Source organism: Jaculus jaculus, chromosome 1 (assembly GCF_020740685.1).
Source record: "Jaculus jaculus isolate mJacJac1 chromosome 1, mJacJac1.mat.Y.cur, whole genome shotgun sequence".
Classification (NCBI taxonomy): Eukaryota; Metazoa; Chordata; class Mammalia; order Rodentia; family Dipodidae; genus Jaculus; species Jaculus jaculus.
In genome coordinates this window covers 148,363,786-148,383,566 of record NC_059102.1, presented here as the reverse complement: position 1 = coordinate 148,383,566, position 19,781 = coordinate 148,363,786, and the positions used below count along the sequence as shown (strand labels likewise).

The following is a 19,781-nucleotide window of genomic DNA, read 5'->3' as shown; positions in this document are numbered from 1 at the left end:
TTCTTCCTACCCCAGCAACCTGTGGGAGCCGTGGGGAGCACGTGATGGCTTCTGCCCAGTGCCGGGGGCAGTTGGAGTTAGAGGCTGTGCTTACAAAAGGGCGTTCTTGGTCCTACGGTATGTGTACCAGTGACCTTCTCATTGCTGGAACAAAATATCAGATCAGGAGCAACTTAGGGAAGGAAAGAGTTTATTTTATCTACAGTTCCACAGGATAGACTCTATTGTGATGGGAAAATCATGGCAGGAGCAGGTCAGTGGCATCCTAATTGTCACATTGACAGGGAGGAAGGGCAGAGAGAACAAGAGTCCCAGGCTGTAACACCTTAAGGCCCACCACCAGTTCCTTCCTCCAGCAAGGCTCTTGCTCCTAAAGGTTCCACAATGTTCCCAAATAGCTGGGGACCAAGGGTTCAAACACATTAGCTCATGAGGAACATTTTGTTCAAATCTTCACATGTTAACCAGCTTTTTGGAAAAATAACTGAGGTCAACGGCTTAAGGAAGGAGAGGTTTGTTTTGGCTCATACTTTCAGAAGTTTCAGTCAAGGGTCTTCTGGTCCCATTGCTTCCAGACCTGAGGTGAGGCAGAAACTATACGGCAGAGGAAAGCCACTCATCTCATTGGAGTGAGGCAGCTGAGTGGGGACAAGACATAGCTTTCAAAGGCAGGCCCCCTGATGGCCCATTTCCATCTGTGGTGGTTTGAATCAGATGTCTCCCATAAACTCATGTCTTTGAAAGAGGAATTTTTTGTGGTTCCTTGCCTGTGCACCAATGTATACTGACACACTGATAACTTTGGGCTGTCCCTGAGTTATTGTCTTAAGAATTCAAAGAATCGATGCCCACATACCAGAGGGTAAAGTTTGCAGGTTTTATTAGATTATGGATAAAACTTAGGGAAGGAGGAAAGAGTTTATGCCCAAGAGGCATGAGCAAAGTTTCCAGAAACGGGGAAGCCTCAAGCTGAAGAGAAGGAAGAGAGACTACAGAGAGGCCCTGCCCATGAGGAGGCCGGAGCAGGGTAAAGCCCACCTAGAGACCCGGATTGGAGTCATTTATAGGTTCTGAATGGGAGTCGAGCTAATGAGCCCCGACGCCATGTTTTGGGGGCTGAGCTAACTATAACCCCAATGCCAGTTTCAGGTTTAATCCTCCAGGAATCTTAATTCCAGGAAAGGGGACTCCTTCCCAGGGAGGGACTCAGGTTGTTCATGGCAAAAGAGATTGGGGGAACTCCTTTAGGCAGCAAGGGAGAGGAGAGAAGCCAGATCCTTCTCTGACCTCTAGCACAGTGAAGACCTCAAGGGCAGGCTCAAGGACACGCCCACTTTCACTTGCAGGGCTCAGTCACCCTAAACTACCTCATTTTGAATGCTTGGTCCACAGCTGGTGGCAATTTGGGAAGTGGAGCCTTGCTGGAGGAGGCGTTTTGCTGGGGATGGGCTTCATGTTGTTACAGCCAGTTCCCCCGCTCAGCTCACTCTCTTGCTGCTTTTGTCCAGCAGCTGTGGCAAGAGGTGATGTCCAGCCTCTGCTGTACCATCTTCTCCTGCCATCATGAAGCTTCCTCTCAAGACTGCAAGCTGAAATAAACCCTTTCTTTCTACCAGCTGCTTTTGATCAGGTGTTTTGTCCCAGTAATGTTGAGGTAACTACACCACCTTCGTTTAGGTTCCACTTTCTTTTTTTGTTTTTTTAGGTCCCACTTTCTAGCAGCCCATTCAGCCACGAACTCATCACTAGATGTTGCAGTCAGATTCACATTGCTGGTAGAAATCACCCAACCAAGAGCAGCTTGTGGGAAAAAAAGGTTTATTTTGGCTTACAGGCTCAAGGGGAAGCTCCATGATGGCAGGGCATCTGCATGAGCAGAGGGTGGACATCACCCCTCAGCCAACAATAGGTGGTCCATAGCAACAGGAGAGCGTGCCAAACACTGGCACAGGGAAACTGGCTATAACACCCATAAGCCCACACCCAACAATACACTCCCTCCTGGAGGCATTAATTTGCAAATCTCCATCAGCTGGGAACCTAGTATTCAGACCACCTAAGTTTATGGGGGGCACCTGAATCAAACCCCCACACTAGACAAAGCCATTGAGGAAGCTTATGCCTTCAAGATCCATCCAATCACCCCCGAATAGCGCCACCTGCTGGAAACCAAGCTTTCAATACATGAATTTACAGGGAGGGTCTCTTTATATTGAAACCATAACACACAGGAAGCTCAATTTTATTTTATTTTTCTTGTTAGGGATAGAACCCAGGTCCTTTTATATGCTAGGCAAGGGCTTTACCATAAGGGTTACATCTCTAGCCCTTCGTGAAATCTGTTTGAGGAAAGGAGAAAGTCTCTTGGGTACTCATCACCCAGGCAGCCATAGTGAACTCTTGAGGTCATTTTCAGAATCATTTGGGTGACGTGGAAATTAGCACCACAAAATATGGATTTAGTAGAACCAAAAAAAAAAAAATACTGAAGTGGAAAGTGGTTCTGAAGAGGATCCTGAAGAAACAGATAAAGCAAAGGACGGTGGAGGTGCCACAGAGAGGTCCACTGGGCATCTAATGCAGACAGATTCCAAGAGGAGGAAGTCGCGATGGAAGAGGCAGACTTCCTGTCTGGAAGACTGGCTGGCTGTCCTGTAGAACTAATGGGTGTCAACAGCTTAGAGACTCGGGAACACTGAGAATCCCAAGAGAGGCAAATGAGAAGAAATACAGATCTTGAGCCGTGCACTTGTGAGCCCCAATTTTGGGTCCTTAACCTATTTTTTTTTGAGGCAAGTCCCAAAAAAGGCCCAGACTGGCCTTGTTTTGAAAAAAAGTGTGTGTGTGAGTGAGAGAGAGAGAGAAAGAGAGAGAATTGGTGTACCAGGACCTCCAGCCACTACAAATGAACTCCAGACATGTGTGACCTTGTTCCCTTGGGTCACCTTGTGCGTCTGGCTTATGTGGGACCTGGAGAGTCAAACACGAGTCCTTAGGCTTCGCAGTCAAACGTCTTCACTGCTGAGCCATCTCTCCAGCCCCTTTATTCTATTTTTAACAAGGAATTGATAAAATGGACTTGAGAAGGCCAAATTATGCATTATTGAGTTTATTTAGGGAGAAATCATAATTTGTGAGGTTTATGTAGGAGAAATTGTTATCTAGGAAAAAGCTGGGGCAGTTCCATACCCATGTGGGAGACTGAACATAGAAGACCCTTCAAATAACAGACCAGAAAGGATTAAAAACTAGTGAAGGACTCAGATCAAACATAAATCTTACATGTGATCAAAGTGAGAGGGTACCTCCAAATTATGACTTGGATAGAAGACACATATCCAAGACAACGTAAGTAGCCCCTCCCCCATGCTTCCCATCCATGCTGGCTCCAACCATGCTGGTCCTGATGGACAGACTCACAGGGATGTTCAGGCCAGGTCATAGGGGCCAACCAAAGAAACGAATGGGTAAGAGAGCATATATCTCTGCTGAGCCCACAGGGCAGAAAGAGGCAGGGCTATGTGGGTAACCTCCTTTATACAGTTCAGACATCCAATCAGGGTAGCAGAGATCAAATTGGTTCAGACTCAAGGAGCTGACCTAGGGGCCAAGATCTTATTGGTTCATGGGGGCGGGGGCTGACCCAGAGAGGCTGAGCTGAAGAAGTAGGAAGTTCTTGCTGGACATGTCACTGGAAGCCATCTTGGATGGACCCAAGTTTCAGTTTCCCAAGATGGAGAAAATGGCATCTCCTTGTTCCCTCTTTGGCTTTCTGCCCCTAATTGCCTGCCTGAAAGAAGATAGCTTTCTCCTATTTCGTCTTCAGAGGGCTTGCCTAACATGCACAAAACCCTGGGTTTGATCTCCTACACCACTAAACAGGGCATTATTCACACCTATAAGCCCAGCAGTCAAGAGGTAAATGCAGGAAGATGAGAAGTTGAAGGCCATCTTCAGCTACATAGCAAGGTCAAGGCCAGCCTTGGATACATGAGATCCTGCCTTTTAAAAAAATCACTGGGGGCTGGAGAGATGGCTTAGCAGTTAAGCGCTTGCCTGTGAAGCCTAAGGACCCCGGTTCGAGGCTCGGTTCCCCAGGTCCCACGTTAGCCAGATGCACAAGGGGGCGCACGCATCTGGAGTTCGTTTGCAGAGGCTGGAAGCCTTGGCGCGCCCATTCTCTCTCCCTCTATCTGTCTTTCTCTCTGTGTCTGTCGTTCTCAAATAAATAAAAATTAAAAAAAAAAATCACTGGGCTGCAGAGTTGCTCAGCATTTATGGAACTTGCCTGCAAAGCCTAAGGACCCAAGTTAAGTTCCCCACGTACCCATGTAATGCCAGATGCACAAGGTGGCACATGTGTCTGGAGTTAATTTGCAGTGCCTAGAAGGCCTGGTGTGCCCATTCTGTCTTAGATAAATAAGTAAACAAAATATCTTTTAAAGACATCATTGAGCTGCAACAATCAGAAACTAAAGAAAAATCTTTTTTGAGGGATGGGGATGGGTGAAGCACTTACTCTGTAGCCTAGCCTATCCTGAACTCATGGTGATCCACTTACCTCAACCTCCCAAGTGCTGGGATTACATATATGAATACCACAACCAACTTGAAAAATCTTTTAAAAATGTATTTATTGACAATTTTAATATATGTAGATATATGTCTCATGTATATATACATATGGGTACATGGAGCCCAAGAGAAGTGAGAGCTGAGGTTGTCCTCTGGTCTCCACATGCATATACACACACATTGTGTAGAGAGCTGCATCTCTACGTCTGCCTCCAGCTGAAGGGCAAAGACCAGAGTGCAGCACAGCCCCTCCCTTGCTCCTTTTCTTGGACTGTTAATATGGGCCTTGTGCAGAAGACATTATGTGCAGAAACACAGTCTGCAGCTGCCTCGTTCCTACCTCGCCTGACCTTGCCCCCCATTCCCACGGTGTTTCTATATTTGATGGCAGAAAGTTGTTGCCGAAGCTTTTCTGCTGGTTAGACACTGCTACAGTGTCTCCAGCAGAGCCTGTAGACCACCGATCCTAGCTTTCACTCCATTCCTTGTGTCTGCCTTTCTTTCCTTCTAATCTGTGAGTCTCCCATAACAGGTCATGGCCACGCTGATTGCGGGTCCACTGTAGCAATTACTTTCTCATTGTTGGGACAAAACACCCAACCAGAAGCAGCTGATAGAAAGAAAGTGCTTATCTGGGGAAAAGAAATGCTTTTCTTTTTTGAGGAGAAGCTTCTTTATAGAATGGGAAAGCATAGCAGTGCAGACAGCTAGGACATTATATCTTGTCATATCACCTGGGCAGAAACAGCCAGCATGAGCTAGCTCTGAACGCCCAATGGGGCTGGACTGATAAACCTCAAGGCCCACCCCCAGTGACACACCTCCTCCAGCAAGGCTCTACCTCCCAAAGGCTCCTCTAGCTGAAGATTGAGCACAAGACTTAATCACAAATACATGAGACGAATGTGGACAGTTCATTCAAACCAACAGACACACACACACACACACGCAAGGACAGAGACAGCTGGTGGATCCAGGCCCCAGGGCCAACACTAGGCTCCAGAACCACTCTTACATACCCATGCTCTAGGCTGCCCCATGGATCCATGACTCAGGCCTCACACAGTCAACTCAGACCCAGTCAGACTCACCCCTGGTCCAGGCTGCCCATTTCAACCCAGGCTTCAGACAAGCTACTGCAATCCAGTTTCCAGGCTCAAAGCAATGGGTCCTGGTATCAGGATACACCCTCTAGACTCCAAAGCAGGCCAAGACCTGTGGATCCCAAGCATGGGGCTGAGCCAGGCCTTGGAGACTGAGACCCAAAGCTCATTGCAGTGCAAGATTGGTCTCTACAGACCCAGGAGTCAGGCTAGCTCCCTCTACAGTCTCCAGGTGCTTTTCCCCAGCCAACCCAGGCAGCAGGTTCACTTCAGTGGAACCCAGCTCCACTTCTAACCCCAGTGGATCCAGGTGTGCTCACCAAGTGACTAAAGGATTTCCAAGAATCCCTGCTCACTGTATTTAAACAGAGGCCCTGAGACACGGTTTATTAATATAGATAAATTGCTTGTGGCCCAGAGCAGGGTTGGTCAGGAGGGTAAGGGTGAGAAACCAGGAGAATGGGAGAGAGACATCATGGCAGCCACTGTGGTGTTTGTAATTGGCACATTAGCAAGACCTGGAGTTGATGAGCAGAGGAAGTGGGCCTTTGGATTCCTGGACCCCAGTGATAGCAGCTGCTGTGTAGGGCTGTGCTGAGCCAGCACTTTTGGAAATGAGTGGGAGGGGGGAATAGGAAAGGGGGTGGCTCTGAAGCCAAGAGAGGAATAGAGGAAGAAGAAATAGGAAGGAGACAGAGATAAAAAGGTGCATGCGTAGGGAGAAAAGCTGATGGGAGGCTGAGATAAAGACAGAGAGAGAGAGAGATGCAGAGATACAACACAGCCAGAGCCAGAGAAACATATACCTTCAGGAAAGAGGGCCAGAAGGGACAGAGAATGGTCTGGGGAGACAGCTATGCTCGTGTCCTCCGGGGAGGGGTGACTGCCCAGCGAGGGGAGGTCCTTCCGAAGGTGTGGAGGTGCTCAAAGGATTCTCAATTTTCTCACCAGTGGGGCTGTCCTTGGTCTTATCATGGCCAGATGGTAAGGGAAAGAGGCAGGCGGACAAGAGCTCTGAGACTCCGACACACAACCTGCAGATAACAGCAGGTGCAGGGCACTCCTTGTATAAGCCAGTCTGTGAAGACAGGAACAGGCACCAATGCAAGACAACAGCCCTGAGGCCAACGGGGGAACGGAGACAAGGCTGATAAGGTGGGACTCACCTCTACCTGACTACTGGACAGGTGCCAAGCGCTGTTAAAATCCCAGCATTAATGGTAAGTTCTTACGGTACATACTCCTTCTGATATTCATTATCTTGGAAATAAGCAAAGAAGTTGAGGGATGGGACCATTGAACTCCTCAACTGGAAGCTGGTAGGCTCCCTCACTTCTGCAGTGGCCTTAAGTCCAAAGGACTGCCCTGCAGCCAGCACGAATGCCCTTATGCCAGCTACCATCTTGAACAGCCCACAGGCACTGTGAGGACACCATGCAAGGACCACGGCTGACTGCTGCAGCTCTTGGAGGTGTAGCCTCAACCACAAGACTATCTGAAGAAAGAAGAACAGTTCGTTTGAGACATATTGTACCAGACTTTCCTATCACGAGCCCTGGGGAACTCTAAATGGACTCTGCCACCTTTGCCGAAGCTTCCAATTATTGTCTCACAGTAGGATTGCTGTGATTTGTGCTAAAGAAGCAAGGCTGGGGCTGGAGGGATGACTTAGTGGTTAAGGTACTTGCCTGCAAAGCCTAAGGACCCAGGTTCTATTCCCCAGAACCCACGTAAGCCAGATGCACAAGGTGGCACATGAGTCTGGAGTTTGTTTGCAGTGGCTGGAGGCCCTGACATGCCCATTCTCTCTGCCCCCCCCCTTTCTGAATCTCTCAAATAAATAAATAAAAATTTTTTTTGAGGTAGGGTCTCACCTTAGCACAGGCTGACTTATATCTATATATAGGAATTCACTATGAAGTCTCAGGGTGGCCTCGAACTCACAGCAATCCACCTACCTCTGCCTCCCAGGTGCTGGGATTAAAAGCATGTGCCACCATGCCCAGCCATAAATAAAACTTTAATATAAGAAAGGTAGCAAGGCTGATTGTTCCACGTACAAACATTATGCTGTGACTGGTGCTATCTGATCATATAAGCGGACTTCTCAGACCCAGTGAGTCAGCTGGGTTGCTTTCCCCTGTGCTGCCTCCCCAGGAGATGCAATATTAGGTCCAGTTAAATGTTTCCTTTGAATGGTCTTTTCTTTCCTGCTTCCAGTATCACAGGCTGAGACAGTCACATGGAAAAGAAGCAGCGGAGGTGGCGGTGGCAATGACAACTGAGCAGTCATCACAGGATAGCTGTGAAAGGGGCAACACAGAGGTTGCGGATCCCAATGAGTAGGTCTTCCTGGAAGCTGAAATCCCAGCTGGAAGCAAGAGCTGAGGAATCACAATTTCCTAAGCCCCCACAAAGTCTGTAACCCTTGTAGAGCTAAGTCCCAATGCTCCACACTGGCTTAAGAGCCTTAAACACTAGAGGGCGCCACCTGCTGCTGCTCCCACCTGCCTATGGCTGTACTCACTGCTGCTCAATACTCAACAGGCTGCCGAAGACCAGCACTTGAAGAGCTATCTTGCCTACCCACAGCCTCTAGATGGATGCCAGCCAGATGACTGGTAACAATGATGCCATCACTAGGATAAAATAATGCACCAGTAACAGACCCTAAAGAACTGGAGGCATATCACTGAGGCCACCACATGTTTCAGTTGCAGGACACTGAGAAATCAAGACAGCTCCGAGCTGAAAGCCTTCTCCCTGTTGACTAGTGGTCATAGTGCTGGGAAGTGCTGTGTAGCCTGCTAGGGGTAGAAAAGTCACTGGACCCTGCAGCGACACAATGGGCCATCCAGGAAAGATATGCCAACAAGTGCAATAGTGGCATGTCTGTTATGGGGGTAACCAGCAGCTCTCAGATTGCATTTGAGGCCTGCTTCATGGGAGGGAGTTTATGACTGACACTAAGAACCTAGCCAAAAGCCTATGGCTGGGAAGCTACTACTATTGCTTGGCTACATGGAGATATTATACCACCAAACTGTCCTGTGAATCCTTACATTTATGCCAATATATTGGTTCCATTCTCATTTCTGGTTAGAGAAGCTTCTCTTTTCAGATGGTGTGACCACCAAGGACTTAAAACGCATCAAAGTGTTGAGAAGTGACAGCTGAGTGTTCAGCACTAAATGAGATATTTCTATCACACCCTCCAATGGCTCGGGGACTATAGCAGAAGAGGTGGAAGAAGAAAAAACAGAAGAGTCAAATGATGGAGAGGAGTGCTTTGGAGCACTGCCTTACAGACCCAAGATGGCCACTCAGCAGCTGTGCTTACCTGCACAAGACCTGTACGATATTGAGCCCATCAACAGGTTTTCATGGATGATGGAGGAAAAGACATTGAAATAGAAGAGGAGACAGAAGGAAAGGAGAATGGGTTTGGTAAAAGGGATGGGAAAGGGGGATACAGGAGATCATGTAAATTTTAAGAAACATTGTTAGTTTTATGCAAAAGGAAATGGAGATATAGGAACTTCGTGACAAAGAATTCAAAATAATAGTGTGTGTGATTGTGTGTGTGAGTATGTGTAAGCATACACATGTGTGTGCAGGCATTTGAAGTTACCCAGTCAGTGGGACAAGAAAAAAGAATGAGGGCTGGAGAGATTGCTTAGCAGTTAAGGTGCTTGCCTGCAAAGCCAAGGACCTAGGTTCAATTCTCCAGGACCCACATAAGCCACATGCAAGGTGGAGCATCTCTATCTACCTCTCTCTCTCTCTCTCTCTCTCTCTCTCTCTCTCTCTCTCTCTCTGCCTCTTCCTCTCTCAAATAAATAAATAAAATATTTAAAACAAATTAAAAAAAAAAGAATGAGAATGAGATGTAGAAGACTCCATCAAGCAAACCAATGTATTCATTTTGGAAGTTCCAGAAGATACGGAAAGAAAGGGACATATAGCTTATTTTAAGCAACAATGACAGAAAACATCCCACATCTGGATAGAAGAAAAATGAATATTCAGGTCCATGAAGCCCACAGAACCCCAAACAAATTAAAAATATGGGGATTTTTTTTTGCTCTTGTTTTTTCCAAGGTAGGGTGTCACTCTAATCCAGGCTGACCTGGAATTCACTATGGAGTCTCAGGGTGGCCTCAAACTCATGGCAATCCACCTACTTCTGCCTCTTGAGTGCAGGGATTAAAGGCGTGCAGCACCACATCTGGCTTATATAGAGATTTTGACATTGTAACATTCTACTACTGAGCATATATCCAAAGGAAATGAAATGAATATGTTAAAGCAATGCATGTTCATTGCAAGATGGTTCATAACAGCCCTTAAATAGAATCATCCAACAGATGGATCAGATACACATACACACATGCACACACATATATTATTCAGCTATATCAGAGATACTGTTCAAAAAGAAGGGAAGGGGCTGGAGCTGGAGAGATGGCTAAGTGGTTAAGGTGCTTGCTTAAGAAGCCTAAGAAGGCATGTTTGAATCTCCAGGTCCCCCATAACCAGATGCACAGTGATGCAAAGCGTGCAATGTCACATATGCACACAAGGTGGCACAGGCATCTGGAGTTCATTCCCAGTGGCTGAAAGGCCCTGGCGTACCCATTCTCTCTCTCTCAAAAAAAGAAGAGGAGGAAGAGGAAAAGGAGGAGGAGGAGGAGGAAGAGGAGGGGATTCTGTCAGCAATGTGAATTAACCTGGCCAGAGGACATTATGTTAGATGAAATAAGCCCGATACTAAGATAAGTACTCCACCATTACACTACCGTGAGGTCTGAAAATGTTGAACTCAGAAAAGCTGAGAGTAACAGTGTGTTCAGCGTGGGGTAGCGCAGAGGAGCAGCATTGTTAGTCAACAGGTACAAACCATTGGGTATGGTGGCACACACCTTTAATCCCAGCACTTGGGAGGCAGAGGTAGAGGATTGCTGTGAGTTTGAGGCCACCCTGAGACTCCATAGTGGATTCCAGGTCAACCTGGGCTAGAGTGAGACCCTACCTTGAAAAACAAAACAAACAAACAAAAAACAGTACAAACCTTCAGGTATCAGATGAGTAAGTCCTGGAGGTTAACGTATAGTTAATGACAATATACTTGACATTTGCTAAGACCATAGCTCTTTTTTTTAAAACAGCTGAATCTTTATTTCCATTTGTATATACAGTCAAAGTGCTGCTGAGGGTCAGCAGTGACCAGACAGAACATAAATTTAATTGTCTCTCAACAATTAGCAGCTTACAATCTATCAACTACAGTGCTAATATTCACACATCCATAAGTATCTCTTTACTTTGCAATTTGTTCATGTGAGTTGTTAATTCTTATATACTTTGATACAGTGCACAGTGTAGCAACCAGCCCCTGCTGAGGGTCTCACCTAGCATACACAACACGCGTGAATGTTGACACCTCAAGCCACATTCAGAACCCCAGCTTACATGGCTGGGGGTGTGTGTGGGAGCCATTATTTGCCTGGGTCCGTTTGTTGATGATAGCGTGTGGTTTTGTTTTGAATGCTTATTTTCCAAGGCTAGAAGCTAGCTCCCCAACGGAGCAAGGTCCATAGCTCTTAACTAACCCACCCACCCCCCGCTACCAAAGGAAATAATATAACTATGTGGGATGATAGATATCCTCATCATTTTACATTCAATCCATGCCTGATCCCATGCCTATCTTTTTAAATATATTTTTTATTTATTCATTTGAGAAAGAAAGAGGTAGAGAGTGTGTGTGTGAGAGAGAGAGAACCCAGTGCCAGGGCCTCCAGCAATTGCAAACGTCCAGATGCATGTGCCCATGTGCCACCTTGTGCATCTGGCTTACATGGGACCTGGAGAATCGAACCAGGGTCCTTAGGCTTCATAGGCAAACACCTCAATGACTAAGCCATCTCTCCAGCCCAAATCCCATGCCTATCTTTAAAAAAATATTTTAGTTATTTATGTTCAAGGTAAGAGAGAGAGAGAGAGAGAGAGAGAATGGTCATGCCAGGACCTCTTGCTACCACAAATGAATCCCAGACACATGCATCACTTTGTACACCTATTTTTTTCATGTGTACTGGGGAATTGAACCCAGGCTGTGAGGCTTTGCAAGCAAGTGACTTTAACTGCTGAACCATCTTCCCAATCTCATGTTAGACTTTTTTTTTTTGAGGTAGGACCTCGCTGTAGCCCAGGCTGACCTGGAATTCACTATGTAGTCTCAGAGTAGCCTTTAACTCACAGAAATCCTCCTATATCTGCCTCCTGAGTGCTGGGATTAAAGGTATGCACCACCACACCCGGCTTGACCTGATATTTCTGATGGTTCTTGGAAGAGGGAAACCTGCTGGCCTCGTTTCTGAGCCCCACTCAGGTTCCTACACAGCACACCTATGTACCTGTGCACATCCACTTTTCTTCACCTCATTGACGAGTTGAACATACTCAGCGGAAGAGCTGCACATCTGTGTGATCCCAGGATGTAGCTGGCCCGAGTGGAGGCTGTTTCCAGCTTTGCTCTGTCATCCTGCAGGAGAAGCTGTCACAACCAGTTATGGAGAACCATAGCTCAGTGCCACACTCTTGAATATGGATGTTCTGGACACAGCTGAGACTTCTTGTCACGGAAATACTGAAAGCAGAGGCATGGGGGGTGGGGGAGGGACACAAAAGCCCATCAGGTGATTGTCAAAGAAAGCCAGGTGACCAGACGAGGACCGTTTGCTATACTGTGAGGCCTAAAGCATTCTTCCAGGGAAGGAGAGCAGGGTATCAAACCAGCTCAAACTAGCTCATGGAGCCAGTCGTGACCACAGCAGTGACCTTCTTCATATCTTAGCTGCCTTGGACTTGGCCACAGTGGGAGGGTTCACAGGTAACACCTTTACTTCCTGATTCACATTTGTTATTTAATTTTGTGTGTGTGTGTGTGTGTGTGTGTGTGTGTGTGTGTAAGTGTTTGCTTCTATGTGGGCCTGTACATGCTTGTATGTGCATGTGAAGGCCAGAGGTCCATGTTGCACATCTTTCTGTCACTCTCCATCTTATTTACTGAGTTGAAGGTCTCTCATTTGAACCCAGAGCTTACTGACTAGGTAGTCTTTTCCTGAGGTTCCCCAGTCTCTGCCTCCCTTGGGCTGGGATTATAGGCAGGCCACCACATCCCCCTGGCATTTATTTTTTTAAATACAGTTAAAATATATTTATTATGTATTTGAGAGGGAAAGAGAGAGAGAGAGAGAGAGAGAGAGAGAGAGAGAGAGAGAGAGAGCAAGCCAGGGCCTCTAGCCACTGCAAATGAACTCTGGACACATGTCCCACCTTGCACATCTGGCTTATGTGGGACCTGAAGAATCGAACCTAGGTCTTTGGGCTTCACAGGCAAGCACCTTCACTGTTAAGCCATCTCTCCAGCACCCCCCCCCATTTTATTAATTATTTATTTGCAAGGAGAGATAAATAGAGATGGGAGACACACATACAAACATACAGAGAGAGAGAGAGAGAGAGAGAGAGAGAGAGAGAGAGAATGGGCACACCAGGGCCCATTTTGTGCATCTGGCTTTACTTGGGTACTGGAGAATCCAACCTGGGTTGTCAGGTTTTGCAAACAAGTACCTTTATCCTTGGAGCCATCTTTTCATCACCCCCCCCTTTGGCACGTATGTGGGTGCTGGGAATCCAAACTCAGGTCCTCATGCTTGCACAGAAGCACTTTGCCAACTGAGCCCTCGTCCCAGCTCCGGTTCATGTATCTGATGAAACAAAGAACCAGGAAATAGCAGGTGGTAGCAATCTTGGATCGTAATAACATCTCACATCACAGCCTAGAAATATGTACAGTTAGAGCAGGTGGGACTGTGGGAGTAATGGGCACATTCCCGGTGGTCCAGGAGGTGTTGAGCCCTTCTCTCCCTGGAACTGACAGAGTTGAGGACGATGAGCCAGGCGGTGGACCCTGTATTCCTTACAGTGGCATCCTCATCCTCTCCTCTCCCCTCACAGCCTCCTTTGCTGCTCCTGCTTGGTGGAGAGGACTTCTCTGGGTCTGGTGACTTCTCTGTGGTGTCAGTAGGAATATGTGAGAAGCCAGGTTGACAGTCCATTGGGAAGTCAGCCCTGTCTAACCATGGGCTCCCTCCCTGAGCTAGGATCCTGGTGCCCCTCCAAGCGTAGTACCCACACGTGGCCACCAGTGCATGATGATGTTTCTTGCCAAGGCTCAACTTCCTGTAGAGCTGAGGTGACCAGAGCCCATGTCCCAGGAGCTGCTGCCTGGGAAAACATTCCAACCCTGGGGGCCCAAGATGGCTCCCACAATTTCCTGAACTCCCGAGGGTGTCTTTTGTAGGTATGTGTGCCCCTGCACCCCCCCCGCCCACTGAAATGGTAGCCATAGATGCCCTGGCAGCAGTTGGGAGAGCTTCCTCAGGTCAGTGGGAAATGTACGAGGACAAGTCATGGGTGGAGGCGGTGACAGCTGGATGAGGTGTATCCCTCTGAGTGTGTCCAGTGAGGCCCAGTGTGGCCACCGAGTCCCAGCCTTTCAAGAGAAGCTTGGGAATCGGCATGTTCGTAGGACGTCTCCAGGGCAATACAAGGCAAGATGGACAGCCACAAGTCACTCCTGGGGCATCTCCTGTCCCCTGTGGCCAGTGTGAGTGCTTTGAAAGGTTTGCCTGAGGGGTCTGGGTAGGGCTTGGGGGGTCTCAGACCCTGTGGAGCCCATGTTCTTCCCTTGGCTATTATTTCTCCCTCCTTTTCCCTAAACACCACAGAGAAGAGACTTGAGACCGGACCTGAGGACAACCCTTGGTTGTCCATCATACTCAAGTTCCTCCCGAGCAGGGCTCTGTCCCAGGAGAGGCACAGATCTCTACACTTCCATCTCAGGAAGGATCTGGATTTATCCTGGAGGGCCCCTTCTGCTTTGGTACAGGAAGGGGGCATTTAGTCTTCAGGAAACCACAGCAATGCTTGATATATATAGGTGGCTTTTTTTTTTGAAATATTTTATTGTTATTTATTTGACAGAGAAAGAGGGAGAGAGAGGGAGAGAATTGGTGCTCCAGGGCCTCCAGCCACTGCAAATGAATTCCAAACGTGTGTGCCCCCTTGTGCATCTGTCTAACATGGGTCCTTGGAAATCAAACCTGAGTCCTTTGGCTTTGCAAGCAAATGCCTTAACTGCTAAGCCATCCCTCTAGCCAGAGGTAGCTTTTATTTTAGATTCTTTTTGAAAATAGTTATTGATTTATTTGTTCGGGGAAAGAGTGAGACACACACACATGCATGGGGTCGGGTGGGGGGGAGACAACGGGCACATCAGGGCTTCCTGCCACTGTGAACGAACTCCAGACACATAGACCGCTTTGTGCATCAGGTTTTACATAGGTACTGGGGAATCAAACCCAGGCCATCAGGTTTTGCAAGCAAGTGCTTTTAACTACTGAGCCATCTTTCCAGCCCCTATTTTAGGTTCTTTAAAAAAAAAATTATATATATATATATATATATATATATATATATATATATACATTTTTTTTCTGCATGTGTATCTGTGTGTGGTGTTCATGTGGGTTTGTAAATGCATGTTCTTATGTGCGTGTGTGTAGACGCACATGTTTGTAGATGAATGTGTACATGTGTGTGCATGCATGTGGAACTCAGAGGTCGATATCAGGGGTCTTCTTCAATTGCTCTTCACCTTATCCTTTGAGATAGGATTTCACAGTGAACCTAGAGATCACCACTAGACTAGCTACAAATCCAGCATTTTTTGTTTCTTTTCCAAGGTAGGGTTTCACTCTAGCCCAGGCTGACCTGGAAATCTGTCCAGCAGGTAGGGGGGCGGTGGAAACAGCCATGTGGGTTGCAGGGAAGAGACCTGGGATCTTGAGGGTGGAGGAGTGAGTCTGCCACGTTCCTTGCTAGGTTTTGTGCATCCAGGACGGATCATGGCCAGGGGACAGCCTCTTACCCCGGAGGGTGGGGTCAACCATGATGCCCGTCTGTGAAGGAGATCACAGAGCACTAGGATGGTAAAATACTCAGAGAAATTTACAAAATTGTCATGAAACAGACAGAGCAGGGGTCAAAATGCTGCTTCTTGGCTGAGCAAACAGCCTCAGAGATAGGAGAGGAATGAGAACAGTTTGTATTAGTATCAGTGTCACCAGGTCACAGTCTAGGAGTCCTGGATGTGAGCTTTTCCCCCAGTGTTCTCCCTGACCCAAGCAGCGTTAACACTGCCGGAGTAAATGACAACTTGCATAAGTGCTGACCCATGTCCAGGCCCGGCCCCCAGCCACCACCCCCTGTCCAAAGTGCAGGTGAGATTCTGCTTTGGAACAGCTGCTGCCACCGGGCTACTGAGCTGTCAGGCGACAGGACCACCGCTCTGGGACTGTAGTGAGTGCCCGGCCCTCTCCTGTGCACCTCCATGACCCACACACTGAAGAGGGCTTGTCCCATGCTGCTGCTGCTTAGTCCACTCCGAGTCACCTGTCCCTGTCTGGTGAGGGCAGCCTGCACCACCCTGTCCCAGGACCCCACACTGCCCCAGTGGAACCTCAAACTGGAAAGCAAGGGACGAATGGGCGTTTCTCTGCCCTGAAGGTGGGGACTCAGGATGGCGGCAAGTTAACCACAGAGCCCAGGCCACTTTCTCCGAGGTGTTCTCCTATTCAGCTACCTCCCCCTAACCTTGCACAAGGCCTCACCCCCTCCATCTTGGCTCCCTGTCCCTTGAGTCCCTTGAGTCCAGGCGAGGGTCTTAGTTGTCCCTGGGTCCCCGGCAGTGCTTTGTATACAGTAGGCACTCAGTACCTGCACATGACAGGCAAGAGTAAGGCAAATTGCCACACAGCTCCTGGCAAACAAGAACACGGGCGTTTGGTTGATTCCGGCAGCGGTACTGCCATGGCTCCTTCCAGATCAGCACAGGCTGCTGTGTGGGAAGTGGGACCGCATTTGAAATCCCCTCCAGTACCCAGACCGTCCCTGATTCTTCAGTCCTCCAGAGGGACACACTTCATTTTTCTGTATTTCCTCTGGGCATCTACTTCTGCCTGGATGAGACAAAATACCCTAGGCACCATTCGACTGTAGGCAGCTTGCCTGGCCCCTCCTTGGCCTGCTGTGTTGCCCCAGGCAAGCGGGCCCCTCTCTCACTCTCCTCTGGGTTCAGGAGTTCCCAGCAGTCAAATAGAAACAGGAATCCCAGGAAGAGAAGGAGCCAGCGAGCTGGAGGACAGGATTCAGGGGACCAGGGGACCAGGAGACGAGGCTCTCCAGTGCCAATCCAGACTTTCTCATTGGCTTCTTTGGACAGTAAATATCCTGTTTGGTCCCAGGAGTGAGCGAGTTAGGGCTGGAAACACAGGCATATGCCAAGATGATCTCACCAGGGAGCCCAAGTGCAAGGTGGGGGTGGAGATGGGGATGGGGAGGGAGGGGGTCTGCTCTCAGAGCTGACTCTGGACTTGGGGGAGCAGGGAAATCTTGGACAGACAGGATATCTGGGCTCACTGTTGGCAGCAACACGGCGAGCCCTGGATTAGAGCTGAGGAAATGAATGTCAGAGGGGGCGGTCACCCATGCTACTGGGCTCAGGGTTCACAGTGCTACTCTGCCTACAGACAGGGGAGCTGCCCACTTGGCGGCTGCCCCAGCCCTGCTGGTTGGTGGGCGGTGCTTTTACAGCCCCGGTTGTGGGAGGAACACTGGCCTGGCTGCAAGGGGGTGGAGGTGGGGGGGGGTGCGCGGCCCTTTTCAGGCTGGACCTACTAGACTGCTGCTTGGGAAAGAGGTGAGGGTTTGGTCACTGGCCTGGGCGATGCCTGAGGGACAGCCAGGGAGGGGCAGCGCCCTGGCCTCCTCTCTACAATGGGGCTGGGACTGGCTGCTTGAGATCTCCCTCTGCCTCTGGCTGTGAGAATCACAGGCCATGGATCTCTGTGTAGTAGGGGGCTGAAGGGCCTCCCCCAGGCCCCTCACCTTCCTGCAGCTTGCGAAGAGGGCCCCCTTAGCTGCACAGTGAAGCTAAGTTTTGCTGGAGGCTTCAGACTTGTGACAGGAGCCCTCACATCTCTGCCTGTGTCCTCCTTCCGGGATAGCTGGGGGGGGGGGAGGAGAACTGAGGGGGGGGGATGAGAGAACAGGTTAATAAAGCAGATATTTCTGAAGGAGGAGGAGGAAGAAGAGGAGGGAGGGGAGAGATTGACTGCCCATCCCCCATCAGCACCTTGGACCAGCCCAGACTGGCTGTGTAGGCGGGGCAGGGGCACGTGGCAGCTCCCTGGGCCAGCAGCGTCAGTATTGGCCATCGGCTGGGGGAGGAAGGAGTTTTCTCCCACAGGTGTGCAGTGCACCTCACAGTGGGAGCCGCGTCTGGCCCCAGAGCGCTGCCCCGGGTCCATGTCACGCTGACCTCCCCCCACTAGGACACCACTCCTGAGGGCTTCTGGAGGACTGAGGACCTTCGAGCACTAAGGTATGTACAGGCAACTGCTGAGGGGAATGCCTTTCTGTCCAGAGCTGCGGTGGCAGCTGTCAGGCTGCTGTCATTCTGGCGCGTCAGGCGACCCGAGAGACTCGGAGGCTAAGGACAGCTCCTGCCAGCAGCCTCCATCCACTCCCCATTCCCGAAGCCTCTCCGGGCTCAGCCTTCTGCCTTCTTGGAGTGGGCATTTGGGTGGGTGGGGTTGCTCTGACCAGCCTTCAGCTGTCTCACCCACACCCCTCACTATATTCAGAGAGGGCTCAGGGAGTGTCTGTTGTAGGTGAGACAGGGTGGCGTTGGGTCCCAGGTACCCGCAAACCAGCCCCGTGATGTCTGCAGACCAGGAGGCTGGGAGGGACCAAGGAACCGTTAGACTTTGGGTTGACACTGCCTGACCTTGTGCCGGGGGAGAGGTCACAGCCTTTGATCCCGGTTACCTTAGGGAGCTTTGCTTCTCTTCCTGTGCGTGCATGGAGATATAGATGACGTAAGTAGAGCTATAGATATAACGTTTTCCAAGGTAGGGTCTCGCTCTAGCCCAGGCTGACCTGGAATTTACTATGCAGTCTCAGGCTGGCTTTGAACTCACAGCAGCCCTCCTACCTTGGCCTCCTGAGTGCTGGGATTAAAGGTGTGTGAAGCCATGCCTGACCTAAAAATTTTTTTTTACAAGGCTTAAGGACTCAGGTTCAACTCTCTAGTACCCATGTAAAGCCAGATGCACAAGGTGGCACATGCATCTGGAATTCATTTGCAGTAGCTAGAGGCCCTGGCATGCCCATTCTCTCTTTATCTGCCTTTCTCTCTTTGTCTCTCACTCTCAAATGAGTAAATAAATAAAATAATTTTTAAAAGGGAGAAAAAATTAAATTTATTTTCAAGGAGAGAAAGAGAGAGAGAGAGAAAGACAGAGACAGAGAGCAAGCAAGCACTCTAAATGCATGCACCACTGTGCATCTGGCTTTACATGGGTGCTGGGGAATGGAATTAATACCACCCATTGATACTAGTATAAATGATGCCACTCATTCAGTATCCTGGGTCACAACCAAAGCCTTTGACTTTTCCTGCTATCCCCAGGAAAGGACACCAGAAGCCCTTTAGAAACATACCTCCTTCCCTATGCTGGGTAGGACCCACCCTTTGGAGACATCCTGGACGCCTTCTCTCCTGTTACATTTTTCTTAAATTTTGCTGACTGGGGAGGTCTGAGAGGGCTTCCTGGAGGAGAGACTTAGATAAGTCTTGAAAGCCAGCTAGGAGGACTGTGGACAGGGAAAAGAGAGAGGGAGACAGCTTAACCCAGCATCTGAACCCCACCTGGAATTTAGATGACCTCAGGTGGAGGTGGTATCTGGACAGGTGGATTCTGTTGGGAGTCACTGTTGAGGAAACAACTTGTCTGGGCTTGAGAGGGGACTGCCCTGGGGGCGTGCTAAGAATCCTATCTGGGGCTACCGCCAACAAGTGTGACCACTTGCCTGCTGCCTACAGGACTTCCCCCACATAGCCAGTCCCCTCTGCCTCGCTCTCCCAACCCCTCCTCCCAACCCACAGCTCCCATCTTATCTCTCTTCTCC

General features: G+C 49.0%; 1 protein-coding gene across 2 annotated transcripts in view; it reads left to right on the top strand.

The window, feature by feature from the left end:
* Positions 1 to 17,435: 17,435 nt before the first annotated feature.
* Positions 17,436 to 19,781, top strand: part of Sardh (sarcosine dehydrogenase) — a 68,851-nt gene continuing 66,505 nt past the window's right edge. The window contains exons 1-2 of one of the 2 annotated variants that reach the window (XM_045160052.1): positions 17,436 to 17,508; positions 18,143 to 18,192. The gene's annotated coding sequence lies outside the window, so the exon portion shown is untranslated. Of the gene's footprint in view, positions 17,509 to 17,962; positions 18,193 to 19,781 lie in introns of those variants that run through there. The other variant, XM_004654061.2, reaches the window with a different exon arrangement.